We start from the raw sequence: 14819 nt of genomic DNA, 5'->3' as shown, positions 1-14819 counted from the left end.
GAGAGAGAGAGAGAGAGAGAGAGAGAGAGAGAGAGAGAGAGAGATAGTATATTCAGGTGAAAATGAACTGGAGCGTTCTGGAATGGGACAAGTTATACAGAGGGGAGAGGTCAGTGAAGATGATTTGACTAGTGGTAGTAGGCTGTTTTGCTCATAAATAGCTCCTGCACTCCTCAAACTGTAAGCCAGTTCTGGCCAAGCCCTGTGTTTTGTCAGAGGGCTCCCAGCTCAGTGCTTGCTCTGTCCTAAATTCTGGACTCGATCCCTCTCCATCTGGGATCGGCACACCTTTTCTGCGAAGGACCGGACAGTCAGTATTTCAGGCTTTGCACGCCACACAGGCTGAGTTGCAAAGACTCTGTTCTGCTGCCGTAGCAAAAAAGCAGCTGTAGACAATATCAAAAGGAAAGAGCGAGGCTGTGCTGCCATTAAGTTTATTTATGAACGCTGAAATCTGACTTTCATATAATCACATTTCGCGAAATATTCTTTCGACTTCTTTCCCATCATTTAAAAACGTAAAAACCGTTTTTAGCTTGCAGGGAGGGTTTGGCCCACGGGATGGAGTTTGCAGGCACCTGTTCACAGAATATGGAACGGGAACCTCTTCCAAGGAAAGGATGGAATTGCCTCAGATACAAAAGAAAGGTCCTGCACTGGAGACAGGCTTTACTCATGAGCTGTTTTTGGCTGGCATTGTCCTAGAGGAAAAACCTTGGTATCTTTAGATGTGAAACCTTTCTCAGACAAAGCAGGTGAAAACCTGTTGCCCACTCTCATCTCCTGGGGTGGGGGATGGAGGACCGGCAGAAGCAAATTGCCGATCTGGGGGGCAGTGGGCAGCCGGAAACACAGGAGGATGAGCGCTTCTCATGTCAGTTAGTTCCGGATGACACACGGTTCCTCCTCCTCTCCCCTCGTCTTCCTCTGTCCCAGTTTTCAGACAGACTTCCTTTGAATGACAGAAATCGTGGTGGGGGGCTAGGGGTGGGGGCGAAGTGCAGAAAAGAAAGCATACATGTGAGAAGTTACGTTTTCAAGGTTACGTCGGTCTCCTGTTTCCCTCAAATCCTTGTGAAAAGGACTGGAAGTGGCCACATGGATGGCTTAGTAGAGCGTCTTCATTTAATCGATGAGCAAGCTGGAACCCAGGCACAGTGAGGTGTATGTCTCAGGTTGCCTGTCTCTAGCGGCGGAAGGAGCTCTGGAACTTAGAATTGGGGCTCCTGTGTGCCTGCTCAGGGCCTCCACCCGTTTGGAAGGAATTCCGCAGTAAAAGCCAAGCAAATATCACAGAAGCCAATGACATGGTATTTGGTAGCAGGATATGGAACCCGGTGCCTGGAGCCCACAGGGTCTGTTTGGTAGACAGACTTGGTTGGGAAAGGGCGCTGTGGTCCCTCTCCCATGGCTGCCTCCCTCAGCCCACATGCCATGCCTAGGCAGGGTAGGTGCCTGGCGGTGGCCCAGCCACTGTGCCGCTTCTCGGAAGATCTGCTGCCCAGGTACCTTTGGGGATTCAAACAAGGGACTGGAGCTGGCTTGCGGGATTAGAGAATGTGAACCATTTTAAGACAACTCCAGTTTTCTCTAGGCCCTTTATCCTGGAATCGGTGGGGGACGGGTCAACGCTCCATTGCTCCCATGGTCTTTCATTCAGCCCGAAAACAAGAAAGGCTTTTCAATATTGAATTTGGAAGGATTGACATTTCTCCCTCATGGCATCTGAACTTAATTTATAGTCTTCTACTTCAACTAACTACAAATAAACTAAAGGCCTTACTGAACAGCTGGGCCAGAGTATTATTTTTGGATGTCATGGGGGCCAGCAAAGGAAAAAGAGCCCAATTCACTTCTGTCTCTCCTCTAATCTGCTGCGGGGGATTTCAGGGCTCTTTAGATCAAATCTTCCAGATTGGTTGACGTCCTGATTTAGGATCCAAGAATCCTAAGCAAGGGGGTTCATGTTGAGGTTATTAACTTTTATTAGCCGCGAAACAGGATATGCCTGTTTCTTTCCCACTCCTGTTTGATTCTTGATTGGGATGAATAAAGTAATTTTCACACGTGTTATACGAGTTTGTTATGTGTTCCGTACTGTTCCGAAATGCCTTGGACCACCATTGAGTTAATTTTAAAAATGAAAGGGGAAGAAGCAAAGTTGGGGGATGGAATAAATAGGATGCTAAGTTGATATTGACCTGAGTTCTGGTTTAGCTCTGACCTAGGACAAGTGAGTTTGCCTGGCTGGGTGTCAATTTCCTCGCTTTTCAATTTTTTTTTTTTTTCAACATTTATTTATTTTTGGGACAGAGAGAGACAGAGCATGAACGGGGGAGGGGCAGAGAGAGAGGGAGACACAGAATCGGAAACAGGCTCCAGGCTCTGAGCCATCAGCCCAGAGCCTGACGCGGGGCTCGAACTCCCGGACCGCGAGATCGTGACCTGGCTGAAGTCGGACGCTTAACCGACTGCGCCACCCAGGCGCCCCAATTTCCTCGCTTTTCAAATGAAAGCCACCCGGTTCCAACACACCGTGATTCCAAAACACAGAGTGAGGGCCTTTTTCTTTGTAAGTAGCTTGTATCTCCTGTCATGGCAAGGAAGGAGAATATAATTTTTTTCTCACTGGGCCGCAGAAGACAATGGAAGGAGGCCAATGTCTAGACTTCAGCTCCAAGTCCTGATTTGGTATATGCTTTTTATTTGTGACTTACAGATGGGAGAAAAATGGCTACTCTCCCATGGGTCTCCACAGTTAGCAGCCATTTTCACTTAACCGCAGGGCAAACTTTGGAATTTCCCTCCCATTCAGAAGAACATAACCAGTAACATCTTGGCCTGAGCGGGAAGTCCCACCCGAGAGGAGCCAGCATGGGCAGTGGGAGGGGACCAGCGCAGCTCCCTTCCCTACCCCCAAGGATGAGGCCACTTAGACCCTCTTCCGCTGGATGGATTTCGGGTTCCTAGGAAGACCTGACAAGAGCTCCCAAGACAGCTTTCAGTCAAGTCCATCCCTGTGGTGTTTCACTTGACTTTTTATTAAGTGCTTCTAAATTTGCAGACGAATGTTTACATAGGAGAGACATTTTTATGAGAGCTGGAAAATGGTCCCAGGCAGTGTCTAAAGACATTTTATAATTTATGTAGAATAATCAGCTCTTCACCCAGCTCCTGTTTTTCTTTTCCTGTTTAGAATCTGTACAGAAAAAAAAAATTGAGAAGGAATGTCTTCACTTTATTAAGAGACTTAAAAGGACAGCTGGCGTTAGTAGGAAGGCTTGGGGGGCTGGCGGGGGGCTGGCTGGGGGGGGATGTCTGTTTTCAGAAGGTGAATGGCTGGGCTTCCGAGCACCTGCAGAAATTACTTGATTTGGGGCCGATGCTGCTGCTACCTCCAGGCACCTACAACTGTCTGGTCTCCTGTATTCTGGCACTGTCTTTAAGAGGATGAAGTTGCTTCACCTGTTGAGGAAACTGTAACATAGTGGGAAAGTCATCAGTTTGGAGTCAGAGGCCAGGGTTTGAGTCTATTACAGCTACTTTCTCTCCATGTGACTTTATGAAAGTGGATAACCTTTTCAGAATAAATGGCTTCCCCACTGGCTTGGGAGGGTTAACTATTACATATGCACGTGAAGGGTTGAACACAAAACAGCAGGTCAGGTTATTAGAATGGGAAGGTTGAATCACTTCGGCCATCCAGTCCACTCGATTTACACAGCTGTGCATTTAATATTCTGTCACTTAATATCCATGTGTTGAGTGTTTATAATGCACTAGCCAGGTGCTGAGTGTATGGGGATGAACAATATTCTTTACCTTCAAGGTACTTACACTCAGAGAGAAGCCTTTTATTTAGCCTACAAATGCTGAGCACTTAAAACTTTCAAAGTGTCTTTTAAGGTAGTTTAAGATGTTGAGTAAGTAGATTGATACCAAAGAGAAACCCATTTTTTTGGCATCTTCCCGGAATCTGTAAAGGGAGAATTTTGTAGAAGAGACTACCTAGTGCCCCAAACTTAAGTTGACTGTAATCATCTAATGACATCATCAGAGCAAGCTTGTTTTCTTCTTGGTGAATTCATATGAAGTTACAAAATGATGAAAAAAAAATTAAACCACATTTAGTTATTGTGTTTGTTCATTAAATTGTATATGTTAAGATGAAGTGATTTTAGAACTCTTTCGGGATCTTCATATTGGATCAACAGTGTTTGCCATGGAAGGTGTTGGTTGGGCAACAGCTTGAGTGGTGGGACTGGCCACTGCCCCAAAATGGTGGCCCTGCTTTATTTAGGCTACACAACATTTCTGGAAATGGCAGGTCACCTTATAGACCAAAGAGAAAAGTTACTGTCTTCCCCTAAGCTACTTAATGACCTATTCCATATTATTTTTTCAATGTATCACTGAGAAGTAAAACTACTAAAGTTAGAATGTTTCCAGAAATCATTCTCTGGTTTGAAAATCTTTTGGAAACCAAATGACCTGGGTTCCAAACATTCAGTATTGTAAATCCTTAGGCACATCAGGCCTTAGGGTAAGTGAGAATGGTGTGGTCTTAAGCAATACCTCAAACAGATATGAAACCATTTTTTTCTGAGGCTAGGTTTCGACAGGGAAAGGCAAGAGAAAATATGAACGTCTGCCACTTGCTGAAAAGATAGGTATGTGAAAATTGTGAGTTGGGGAAGGCAGGTATGGCAGCTCCGTGCACGATAATTTTCTCACTTCCAACCCTCATTATATAGGCAAAATTACTCAATTACTACGGGACAAAAACTGAACTTCATCTGTGAATCCCTTTCCTGGTTTTACAATTCTCTTTTTGTTCACATTTTTTCAGTATGCCAAGTTGAATCCAGTGTGCCCCACCCAGTTAAGTTTATTCTTGGTTGTGAAAAAAACGTGTCTAGGTTTTTTCATAGGGATTAAAAAAAATTTTTTTAATTAATAACTTCTTTTCCTGATTACAAAAATAATCTATGTTAATTCTAGGAAATCTAAAAATAGACTGAAATCTGTAAATAACAGAATACCAATCAATCGTCTTCTCCTACTGAGTAATGACTACCACTACTATTATTTTTATCTTCCCTTACCTTAGCTTTTAAAAAAATGAAGATTTAGGTGTAACTTTTTATATCTTAATAAAATAATCATATGCTATACATTTTTGGTAATTTCTATACTTATCTAGCAATCTCTTGGTAAATGTTCATTATTAACATGATTTCAGATGGGTGAACAGTATTTGGTAATTTGGAATTTCCTTAATATTTTAAACTATATTTAACTATATAACCTATTGTTGTTTCCAGTTCTTTGCGTTTATCAGTAGTGTTTGAAATGCTGTGTTTTGATCTTGGAGCGGAATATACTCCATGAATCGCTAGCCTCAAATCTCTTTTTACAGCCAAGGTGCCAGGCAGCCTCTTGAAAGCTGACTTTTTAGCCACCTCTCTCAGTGACATTAAGCCTGCATCAAAAACCACATTTGCCACATACTCAAAGAGTCTTTTATTGGAACACTGGCTGTGTTTCACTTATTGCACGGGAAAACCCGCTGTTGTACCCTTTACTGAACAGGGTGACAGAACACGTTCTGCTTTAGGAGGGTGTTGGGGTGGAAGGGGAACTTCCCCTGATTGTGTCTGAGTCGTGACTCGGACAGACGGGGTGAGATGTGCTTTGTGCTGTTGATTTGGGGCTGCTACCTTTGGAAGCCAGTGTCCGGTTGGTTCCTCATCCCTGATTCTGAGAGCTGAATCAAGGATTGGCAGTTATCCGGTCTTTATCCCAGAGAATACATTGAGTGCTAGGATTCCAACAGCAGCCGTGGCGTCCCGAACAAACCAAACACTTGTGCAGTGTTCCTGGTCACAGCCCTTCCTGGTGGGCATGCTCAGATCTTATTTAACCCCTCCCATGTCACCCATGAAATGGGTAGTCTTCTTATCCTTACACTGCAGATGAGATGACAGAACCAATAACGTTTACACCGAATGCGTTGTTAGTTGCTAAATGAGTTGTTAAATCATTTCGGTCTTGGAGTAAGTTTTCAATATAAGCATCCCTTATTAATGGCACTGTTCAAAACTTAATCGTTCCTGTAATTTCCCCACTATACCTCTGTATTTATTAGCTAATATTTCTTGTTTAATTTTAAACAGAGGCTGGCGAGGGGAAATTTTACATACATTTAATTTTAAACAGAGGCTGGCGAGGCTCCCTGCGTCCCTGTATTTGTGGCTTTGTCAACAAATGTGTCTTCCCTGTGGAAATGTGTGGTGTGGCCTTTTACAGAAGAATGTGTCCTGCACAGACTCTTAAAGGAAGTAGGGGATGTGGTTGTGAAACTCTGACTGGAAAGATAAAATGGTTGCGCATCTATTTTTTGCCTTGTATTTATACTTTAAGCTTGCATATTGGGCAATTTGCCTAGAAATAATTGACTTCCCTTGCCCTCCCCTCTCCCCTGAGCCCCTGTCCCTTCAGGTCCAAAATAGGTTTCCATGGTGTTTGGCCATCCTAGCCAGTGGATATTGTCAAGCCATTAGCTTGTGGAATTTCGCGCAGCCCACACTGAGGGTCTCCCATTCACTTCCATTTCCAAGCTTAAAGCCCAATATAAATCCTTATTTGCCCCTTTGCTGTTTTGCACCTCCTTTTCCCTCACCCCTGTCTCACCCCGTGCCACCTCCCTCCCCCCCCCCGTCCCCCCACCATCCTTGCTTCCTTGCACTTAATCTGGTAGGCCAGATATGGCAGGTAACTGTTTATCAGAGGTCAGAGGGGACTTCTGCCGTCTCTTCCAGGAAAAGGCACCGTTACAGATGCTCTGTAATGGAGAATCGATAGAAAAGAAGAACCTTGGCAAGCTGAGCTGAACAAGAGGCACAAAGCGGCAGAATCTGGGCATCAGGACCGTTAGGTTCCTTGCTTGGCCTCACCATCCCGCGCCTTTCAGAAGGGCTCTTCCTGGCTGGACGTCACCTCGAGGCCCCTTTTCGAATTTCAAATTAAACCCTTCACACACTTCTCTTTTATGGAATGAGAAGAGACATTGGAAAGTTTTTTGACATCTTTTGTCATGATTTTGTGATACCGTTTGAGACCACAGCTTATGAGATCAGTAGGTTCTCTTTGTAGGACTTAAAATGGCCTGGATTTTGATCAGAGCCCAGAAGGAGGTTGCAGTGAAGGGCCAGGCCAGGAGATGCTCCTTGCACAGAGCTCAGACACCTCTGGGTTTGAAACACTACTGACTCCTCAGGCCCTGCAGACATGGAAAAGAACGTCTCCTCCTCCCGCTAAGCACCTCAGCAGCATTCCTTGATCAATAGAATATTTGAGGAGGGAGATGTACCTTCCACCTGTCAACATTCTTGTGCTATCAGGTCAATAAACCATGTGCCAATTAGAAAGTTCTCTGATGGAGTTTCTAGGGACTTGGCAGGGTCCCTAGTGCACAGTTGGTGTTCCAGAATGCTAGATGGTGGTTATTATTCCTCGAAAAAAGAATGGTTCTCCCCTCCCCCCGGCCCCATCATTTCACCTGAGATTTGGTTACATAAGCTTGTCTCTTTTTTAAAAAGTTTTTTTTTTAATTTTTCTAATGTTTATTTATTCTTGAGACAGAGACAGAGCGCGAACAGGGGAGGGGCAGAGAGAGAGGGAGACACAGAATCTGAAACAGGCTCCAGGCTCTGAGCTGTCAGCACAGAGCCCGATGCGGGGCTTGAACCCACGAACTGTGAGATCACGACCTGAGCCGAAGTCGGACGCTCAACCGACTGAGCCACCCAGGTGCCCATAAGCTTGTCACTTAAAACAAATTACAAGAGTTTGGACAGTTAAGCATTGTACATACATCCTTTACCCACTATTTGCAGAGTCCTGGGATGGGAAGGCATCTTGGAAGGTTATGGAGGCTGTTGGTAATTCACTGCATTGGATTCTTTTTTTTTTTTTTTTTTAAGTTTAATTAGAGAGAGAGAGAGAGCAGGGGAGGGACAGAGAGAAGGAGAGACAGAATCCCAAGCAGGCTCTGCACTGTCAGAGAGGAGCCCAATGCAGGGCTCGAACTCACAAACTGTGAGATCATGACCTGTGCCAAGATCAAGAGTCAGAGGCTCAACCGACTGAGCCACCCAGGTGCCCCTCACTGCTTTGGATTCTTACCTCTTGATGAAGTGAATGATTTCTTAAATTCAGTTATGGCTTTTCTATTGCAAATGTTCGAGTATACATTGTGTTCTGTTTTAGTTCAATCCAACAGCAGGTTTTAAGTCTTACTAAGGAGATCCTCAGTGTATCCTGTTCAGCATTCTATTATCAAGATGCATTAAGACGAATTACGCGCTGAGAGTTTACAGGGGTGGTCATCCATCATGCACACCCAAACTTCCTGGAATACTTGGGAAAAGTGTAGTTGTTGAGGCACGACTGCTGCAGATTTGGACTCCGTGAGTGCGAATGGGACTGCCCAGAAGATTCTGACATGTGGCCGGTTGTAAGGACCCCTGACCAGTGAAGATGATACACACATGTTCACATATCATTAACACTAGGCCAGCTAATAATGGCTGTTACTGATTTACAAACAGTATATCAGGAGCACAGTTTCTATGATAACTAAATCAAATTAAATGTTATTTGTAGAGTTACCTGGCTGATTCCCATAGGCAGTCTGTTTCTTGGTACTTGCTCGTCTCAGTGGACATTGGTCGCGATGTTGGAAATTTCCCATTTACTCCTCCAGACCTCAAGGCACCCTTGAGGGCACCGGAGGCTGCCCCGCATGGACTAGTCAAGCCCTTGCCATTCTGGCTTTGTTTGGCCAGTGAGCAGCACTGGCGAGGGGCCGGAGGGCAGGAGGAGAGAGTGCCCACTGTTGAGGGCACTCTGGTTCTCTGCAATCCTTTTTTTTTTTTTTTTTTAATGTTTCTATTTATTTTTGAGAGAGAGACAGAGTGTGAGTGGGGGTAGGGACAGAGAGAGAGAGGGAGACTCGAAGCAGGCCCCAGGCTCTGAGCTGTCAGCACAGAGCCTGATGCAGGGCTCGAACTCACAAGGGCTCGTGACTCACAAGAGGTCATGACTTGAGCCGAAGTCAGAGGCTTAACCGACTGAGCCACCCAGGTGCCCCTGCAATCCTTTATACCTTTTTGTAACCCAGACTACCCTACTGGATATGGCCCCTGCTTTACACTTTAGTTGCCTGGTTTGAGGGTACCACCTGTGGTCCACTAGGTCCTTGGTTGACATGGCCTTATGTATTTGTAGCTAGGAAACAATACATATGGTAAAGCGTAAATTGATTACGCTAGGGATCAAAGAGGAAAGAAAATTAGAATACAGCAAAACTTCTCAATACAGTTCTCTGTGAGTCTGCCAGGAGCTTTAAGGTTCTCCCATGAACATTTCTAATGTCTGCTCTGTAGAGACGAAGAAGTCTTGCTGAGTATGGAAATCCAATGACTAGACAGTCGCAGAGAATGTTCTGGACTTCTCATATAAGGGTGTGGGTCCTAGCACTTCATTTCATCTAGATTTCCTCAACCAAGCAGTTATTGTAAGAGCATCAGAGTGAGAGTTCTTCATTATTCTAATTGTCTTAGAATTCTGCTCTCACGTGTTGCTTTCAGGACCGTCTGTGTTAAGTCCCCAGGGATACGCGAACAAATAGGACATAGTTGATGCCTTTGGGTGCTTACAGTTCTGTGGGTCAGGGGAAGACTTGTAACCAAATAATTCAAGTGTTGGGTACACGTACGAGTCTGTACAAGGCCTCATGGGAACACAGCCAAGGAAGTGCCTCGTTCAGCATGGAGGGTTCAAGAGATGACTTTCTGAATGAGATACTTGAGTGATTAAGAAGACGACACAGGAGGCAGTATGTTTTAACACAAAGGCAAAGAGAAAGCCAGAAAAGAAGCAACAGCAATGGCAGTTGCCAGCAGGTTGTCGTGCCTGAGGGTTTCAGTGTGCTCAGAAGGGAATAGGTGGAAAGGCAGAAGGAACCAGCACGCAGGAGTCTCTGGGCTGCATGGCAAGCCCTCCTCCTGTTGCCACACCTTGCTTCCGACCCTGGAGGGGCCTCCCTGGGAGGAAGCTCAAGACTTCATGTAGCTGGGGGCGGCTGGATGGCTCAGCCGGGTAAGTGGCCAACTTGGGCTCATATCATGATCATGGTTTGTGAGTTCAAGCCCTGCGTCGGGCTCCGGGCTGCTAGCTCAGAGCCTGGAGCCTGCTTCGGATTCTGCATCTCCCTCTCTCTCTGCCCCTTTCCCGCTCACACACTGTCTCTCTCAAAAATAAATAAATTAAAAAAATTTTTTTTAATTAACAAAAAAAAAAAGACTTTATGTCGCTAGACAGAAGCACAAATGCAAACCTGTTAGGGCAGGGTGGGGGGGGGTTATGCACTCTTGGAGAAAAGTTGTAGAAAGAGTGCAGAAGAGAAGGTGAGCACAGTATTTTTTAGGGGATGTGAGGAGGTACGTAGACAAAGTGGGAATAAAATCATCAGCGTTCATAGAAAGCCCCAGAGCATAAAGCTGTTCTCTTGTCACTGTACGTCAAGGTTATACCCTCCTTGAACACCAGCCCCATGTTCTTATTTATTTGCAGAGGAAAAACACTTTTATTATCTAGAGTCAGATAAATATATTTACATTACGGTGAATAATGACCAAGAGTATTGCTTGGAGGAGAGATGCTTATGCACAGACAAGGATTCTGCCTGCGGAGAAGGTAGTTTGGCCCTGTGCTAACTCATCCGCTCTGACAGCCTCAGGGTGGGAAGGGACACTGATGGGTTTGGCCAACTTCCTGCCATGCTACAGATGGGATTGTCAGTCATTGTTATCCAAAACACACAAGACTTACGTTATTCCCTGAGAAGAAAAACCTTGGAGATTGAGGTGCAATTTTGAATGAAAAATCCTACTTCTCTTAAATGTGACATTTTCAGCTTCTTCACCCTAAAAAAATTCTTCCCATAAAAAAAAAACTTGAATTATTTATTTGCCTCAACTTTTGTATTATAAAAAAGTTTAGCTGGATAAACAGGGATCCATTATCACCACATGATTGTGTTTTGCACGTTGATCACTTCCTTCAGAATAATTTCTGGCAGGTTTGTGAATTTGTTCTTATTGTTGGGTATTTTATAATAATATCAAGTTTTCCTCTTACTTATTTTTTCCACTTACTTGTCAGTCTCTTTAACCTGCTGTTAGGGATTCCATACCGAGTTTTCATGACACGAGAACAGGCATAATAATGTATTTAAAACATTAAAACAAAAATGTTTTTAAAACATTTCCCACTGTTGACATACTCTCAATCTTCAAAAATCTGTGTAGATGATAATAAATACTATTTTCTTATATGTCCTGTCAATCCAATTCAATACAACATATATTTGTTGGTCACTCACTCCATGCCAGGAAGTTGTACTAGATGCTGAGAGTATAAGGGAATCATTTATAGTCTTTGTCCTGGGTACTTCACAGGGCTCAGATCACCACATATACCATTAAGGTTTTCATTATGGGAAATATGCCTTTCCTCTCCCTCCCTCCCCACACCTTTCCTTTCTTCCTCCCTACTTTTTTTATGTGTGTTCTAGTAAGCATTATAATTCAAGTGAGATTTAAGTTTCCCATATTTTCATAGTGATGTGTGTTGTTCCATATTTAGCCTGCCATTAAGGTCTAGGAAATTGCAGCTTTAATAGAGAAGGGAAGAGGGGCTCAGGAAGAAGGAAGGGTAGGAGATTCATAATTTATCAAGCTAGGAGTACTGGCTCATCGTTTATGACCAGGAAATGGTTTAAAGATTTAAAGGTGTGTGTAAGAACCCCGCTAGGTCAGGGCGGGTGTGTGGGAGGCTGGGGTGGAGAAGCTTAGCCAGCTTCTGGTTTCACCAGATACATTTGAAAGGGAAGGAAGAGGAGGGGCTTTCCAGGAAACTCGACATCCCATCAGAAAGAAAGGAGGAATGAAAACTTTTGGGTATTTCAGGAAAAGCAGGCAGGTGACTGGAGTTTGTGGCATGGGGAGGCCTGAGGCTGAGAGGGGTTGTCCAGATTTTAGAGGGTGTGGACCGTTGTGGATGAAGAGTCAGTATAAGGAAGCAAGAAGTCTGAAATTGAGAGGTTGAGCCAGTTTTGATTCTTGTTCTGTTGTCTTCTGGTTACTGACATGACTTAGGGCACGAGATCCTTTGAGAGTCCTATCGTGTTCATCTTTAAAAGAAAATGACAGTACAGCACGGGACTTTGTGCAGATAAAAAATATACTCACGTGTGGGTTCATTCTGTCATTGACTCATTTACTTAGCAACTGCTGTGTGGCGACTTCATTCTGGGGGAAACAGACCAACGGAAGAACCAGATGATGTCGAGTCTCTAACATCAGGATGAGTGATAGATGATACAAAATGTATATAACTAATAATTGTCATTACTCTTATCCCACAGCTAGTTTAAGGCAAGGGAAGGGGGTGTTCACATTTATATCCTAGAAAGATGATTCTGGGAGCCTTGCACCCCATTCCCTCTGAAACCTGATTTCTGGAAAACGGGACCTGGGGAAGGTCACATTTGCTAGCGGAGTGATGTCTTAGCGGAGTTTCCGCCATCTCAAATTATTAGGATCGGGGTCTCATTAGATAAAACAGTCAAAAAAGTAGGGTGTAGGCCTCTAAGAGTAAGTAAAATTAAATCACATGGGCAGCCAAACCCAAACCCTGTGCATTCGAGGGGAGGGATGAGAAAGGAGGAAGTCCACGGGACAAACTCACTGTGGGTGGGTCCCCATCGTGATGGATGGCCAGTGTGAATGAAGGAAAGCTTCTGGAATCCAAGGTTTGAGTTCTGGCTCGACGTCCTAACCCTTGTGGGATATGTGCTCTCTGAAAAGGAGTGTTAACAATTCCTACTTCACAGGACTGTAGGATGTATCAAATGAGATAAAGGCTTTGTAACCTGAACAGCTCTAGCAAATTATTTTCCCCAGAACCTGGCAAATGCTCTTTAAGATATGATTGATTCACCAAAGGGTTATAAAGAGAAAATTAATTACATCAGATATCAAATAACTACCATTCCCTTTTTTACCTCCTCTTTCTCCTAATTGAATTGATTGGCTTTTTAATAAAAAATGGACTATGCAGACTGGTTATTTGGTAGCAAAGACATATACAGTGGCTGTCAAATGAAGCTTCCCTGTCCCCTGAGCCCCAGTTGCTTGGCCTGTGAGAGCGCAGAGCTCTCTGAGGATGATTTCTGCAAAATTCCCCAAGTCTTTCTGCCTGGGGGCTTCCTATATCTGTGGCTTGCCTCAGTTCTGCGTCATGTCAAGTCGGATGCAAGGTGCGATTCTTTTAGGTGCTTTGCACGGAGGCTTTATGAGTCCCCTGTTTCCTAGGAGGAGGTCACACCGTGTCCTGCAAGGCTTACACAGCTGAGTGGCTTCACTTCCATGCTCAGGGTTCTCTTTCTAATCTCTCTCCTTTTCTGAAACCCCGTCTAGGAGAGCCTTTGTGCCCTTTCCTGGAATCCTCGGGATCTCCCATTCAAACCCAAGAATCTATCACACAAAATGTCCAAACAAATACAGTTCTTTTTCTAAGAGAAACCCTGGTCCCAGCTACTAATTGAATAAGAAAAAAAAAAATACTGCCATCTTGTAATAAAACACAACAGATTAGCTTTTGAGAGTAGCTAGACATGAAATAAAGTTAAAATATTGAAGTCAGTCTGCCTCATACTCTTCACCCGTAAAGTGATCGTATTCAGATTTTCCTGAGGGAGAGGACTGGCCTTGCACCAGCTGCTGGTCAGGAAGGAACAGGAAGAAAAAAGACTGGTCTGGGCTGGACCCTCCGGTTGTGAATGGCGGGGGGCGGGCAAGTAGAGCAGGTTGCTGGGCTCACCTGAAGGAGTTCTGCAGAGTGAAGGAGGTGACAGCCACTCTGGTGACTGACGTCTGTGACAGAAAGGGTCACCTCTGATTCACAGGACGCTACAGATGGATGGATTCATTCCCGTGTGTTTCCACATTCCTACATGCTGGTAGAGGAGTTGAATATAATTTACTAGGACCAAATTGTGCTTTTTCTCCTTTGAAATGCCCCCCATTATTGCAGTCTGGAAGAGGACTTGGGGGGAGGGACTTGGGGGCCCCAGGGTGTTTTGCTAAAGAAAATGAGTAGGAAGAAGAAAGTTGGAGTTTGCTTTCCTTTACCGTCCCGGTTGTATTTCTAGGCAATCTGCTGCAAAAGTTAACAGAAGTTAACAGGTTCCAGATGATAGCTGAGGGAAAAAAAAAAACACAGAAACTGATTTTTTTTTTTTTTTTTTTCTGAGACAAGACCAAGAAGGATCATTTGTTCTTCAGGATCCATTTGTGCCAAGGAAGGGCAAGCCTATTTAAAAATACCAAACCACCTCAGGATTTCAGTGGAAGGTAGTGAGAGCTCCTAATCTCTGTTTCCCTGCCCTTGCCCTCCTACTTCAGTTGTTGCTACGAAGGTTTAGTTGGCTTACTACACTAGTTATTACTGATGGAGTGGTTGGGGGTGACTTATTGGCCATTGTGTGATTCACCCCAAATCACGTACGTTTCATTTTGCAAATTTCCTGCCCGTTTTTTAAAGTTAATTTTAAGAGGGAGAGAGGGAAAGAGAAGACCACGTGTGCGCGAGCAGGTGAGGGACAGAGAGAGGGAGAGAGAGAGAATCCCAAGCGGGGGCTGTGCTTTTTTTATTTGCTCTTTCAGTAAATAGTTACTGCATGCATACTG

This window comes from Lynx canadensis, chromosome D3, assembly GCF_007474595.2.
Source record: "Lynx canadensis isolate LIC74 chromosome D3, mLynCan4.pri.v2, whole genome shotgun sequence".
In the NCBI taxonomy this organism is placed as follows: Eukaryota; Metazoa; Chordata; class Mammalia; order Carnivora; family Felidae; genus Lynx; species Lynx canadensis.
This window is presented reverse-complemented; position numbering follows the sequence as displayed.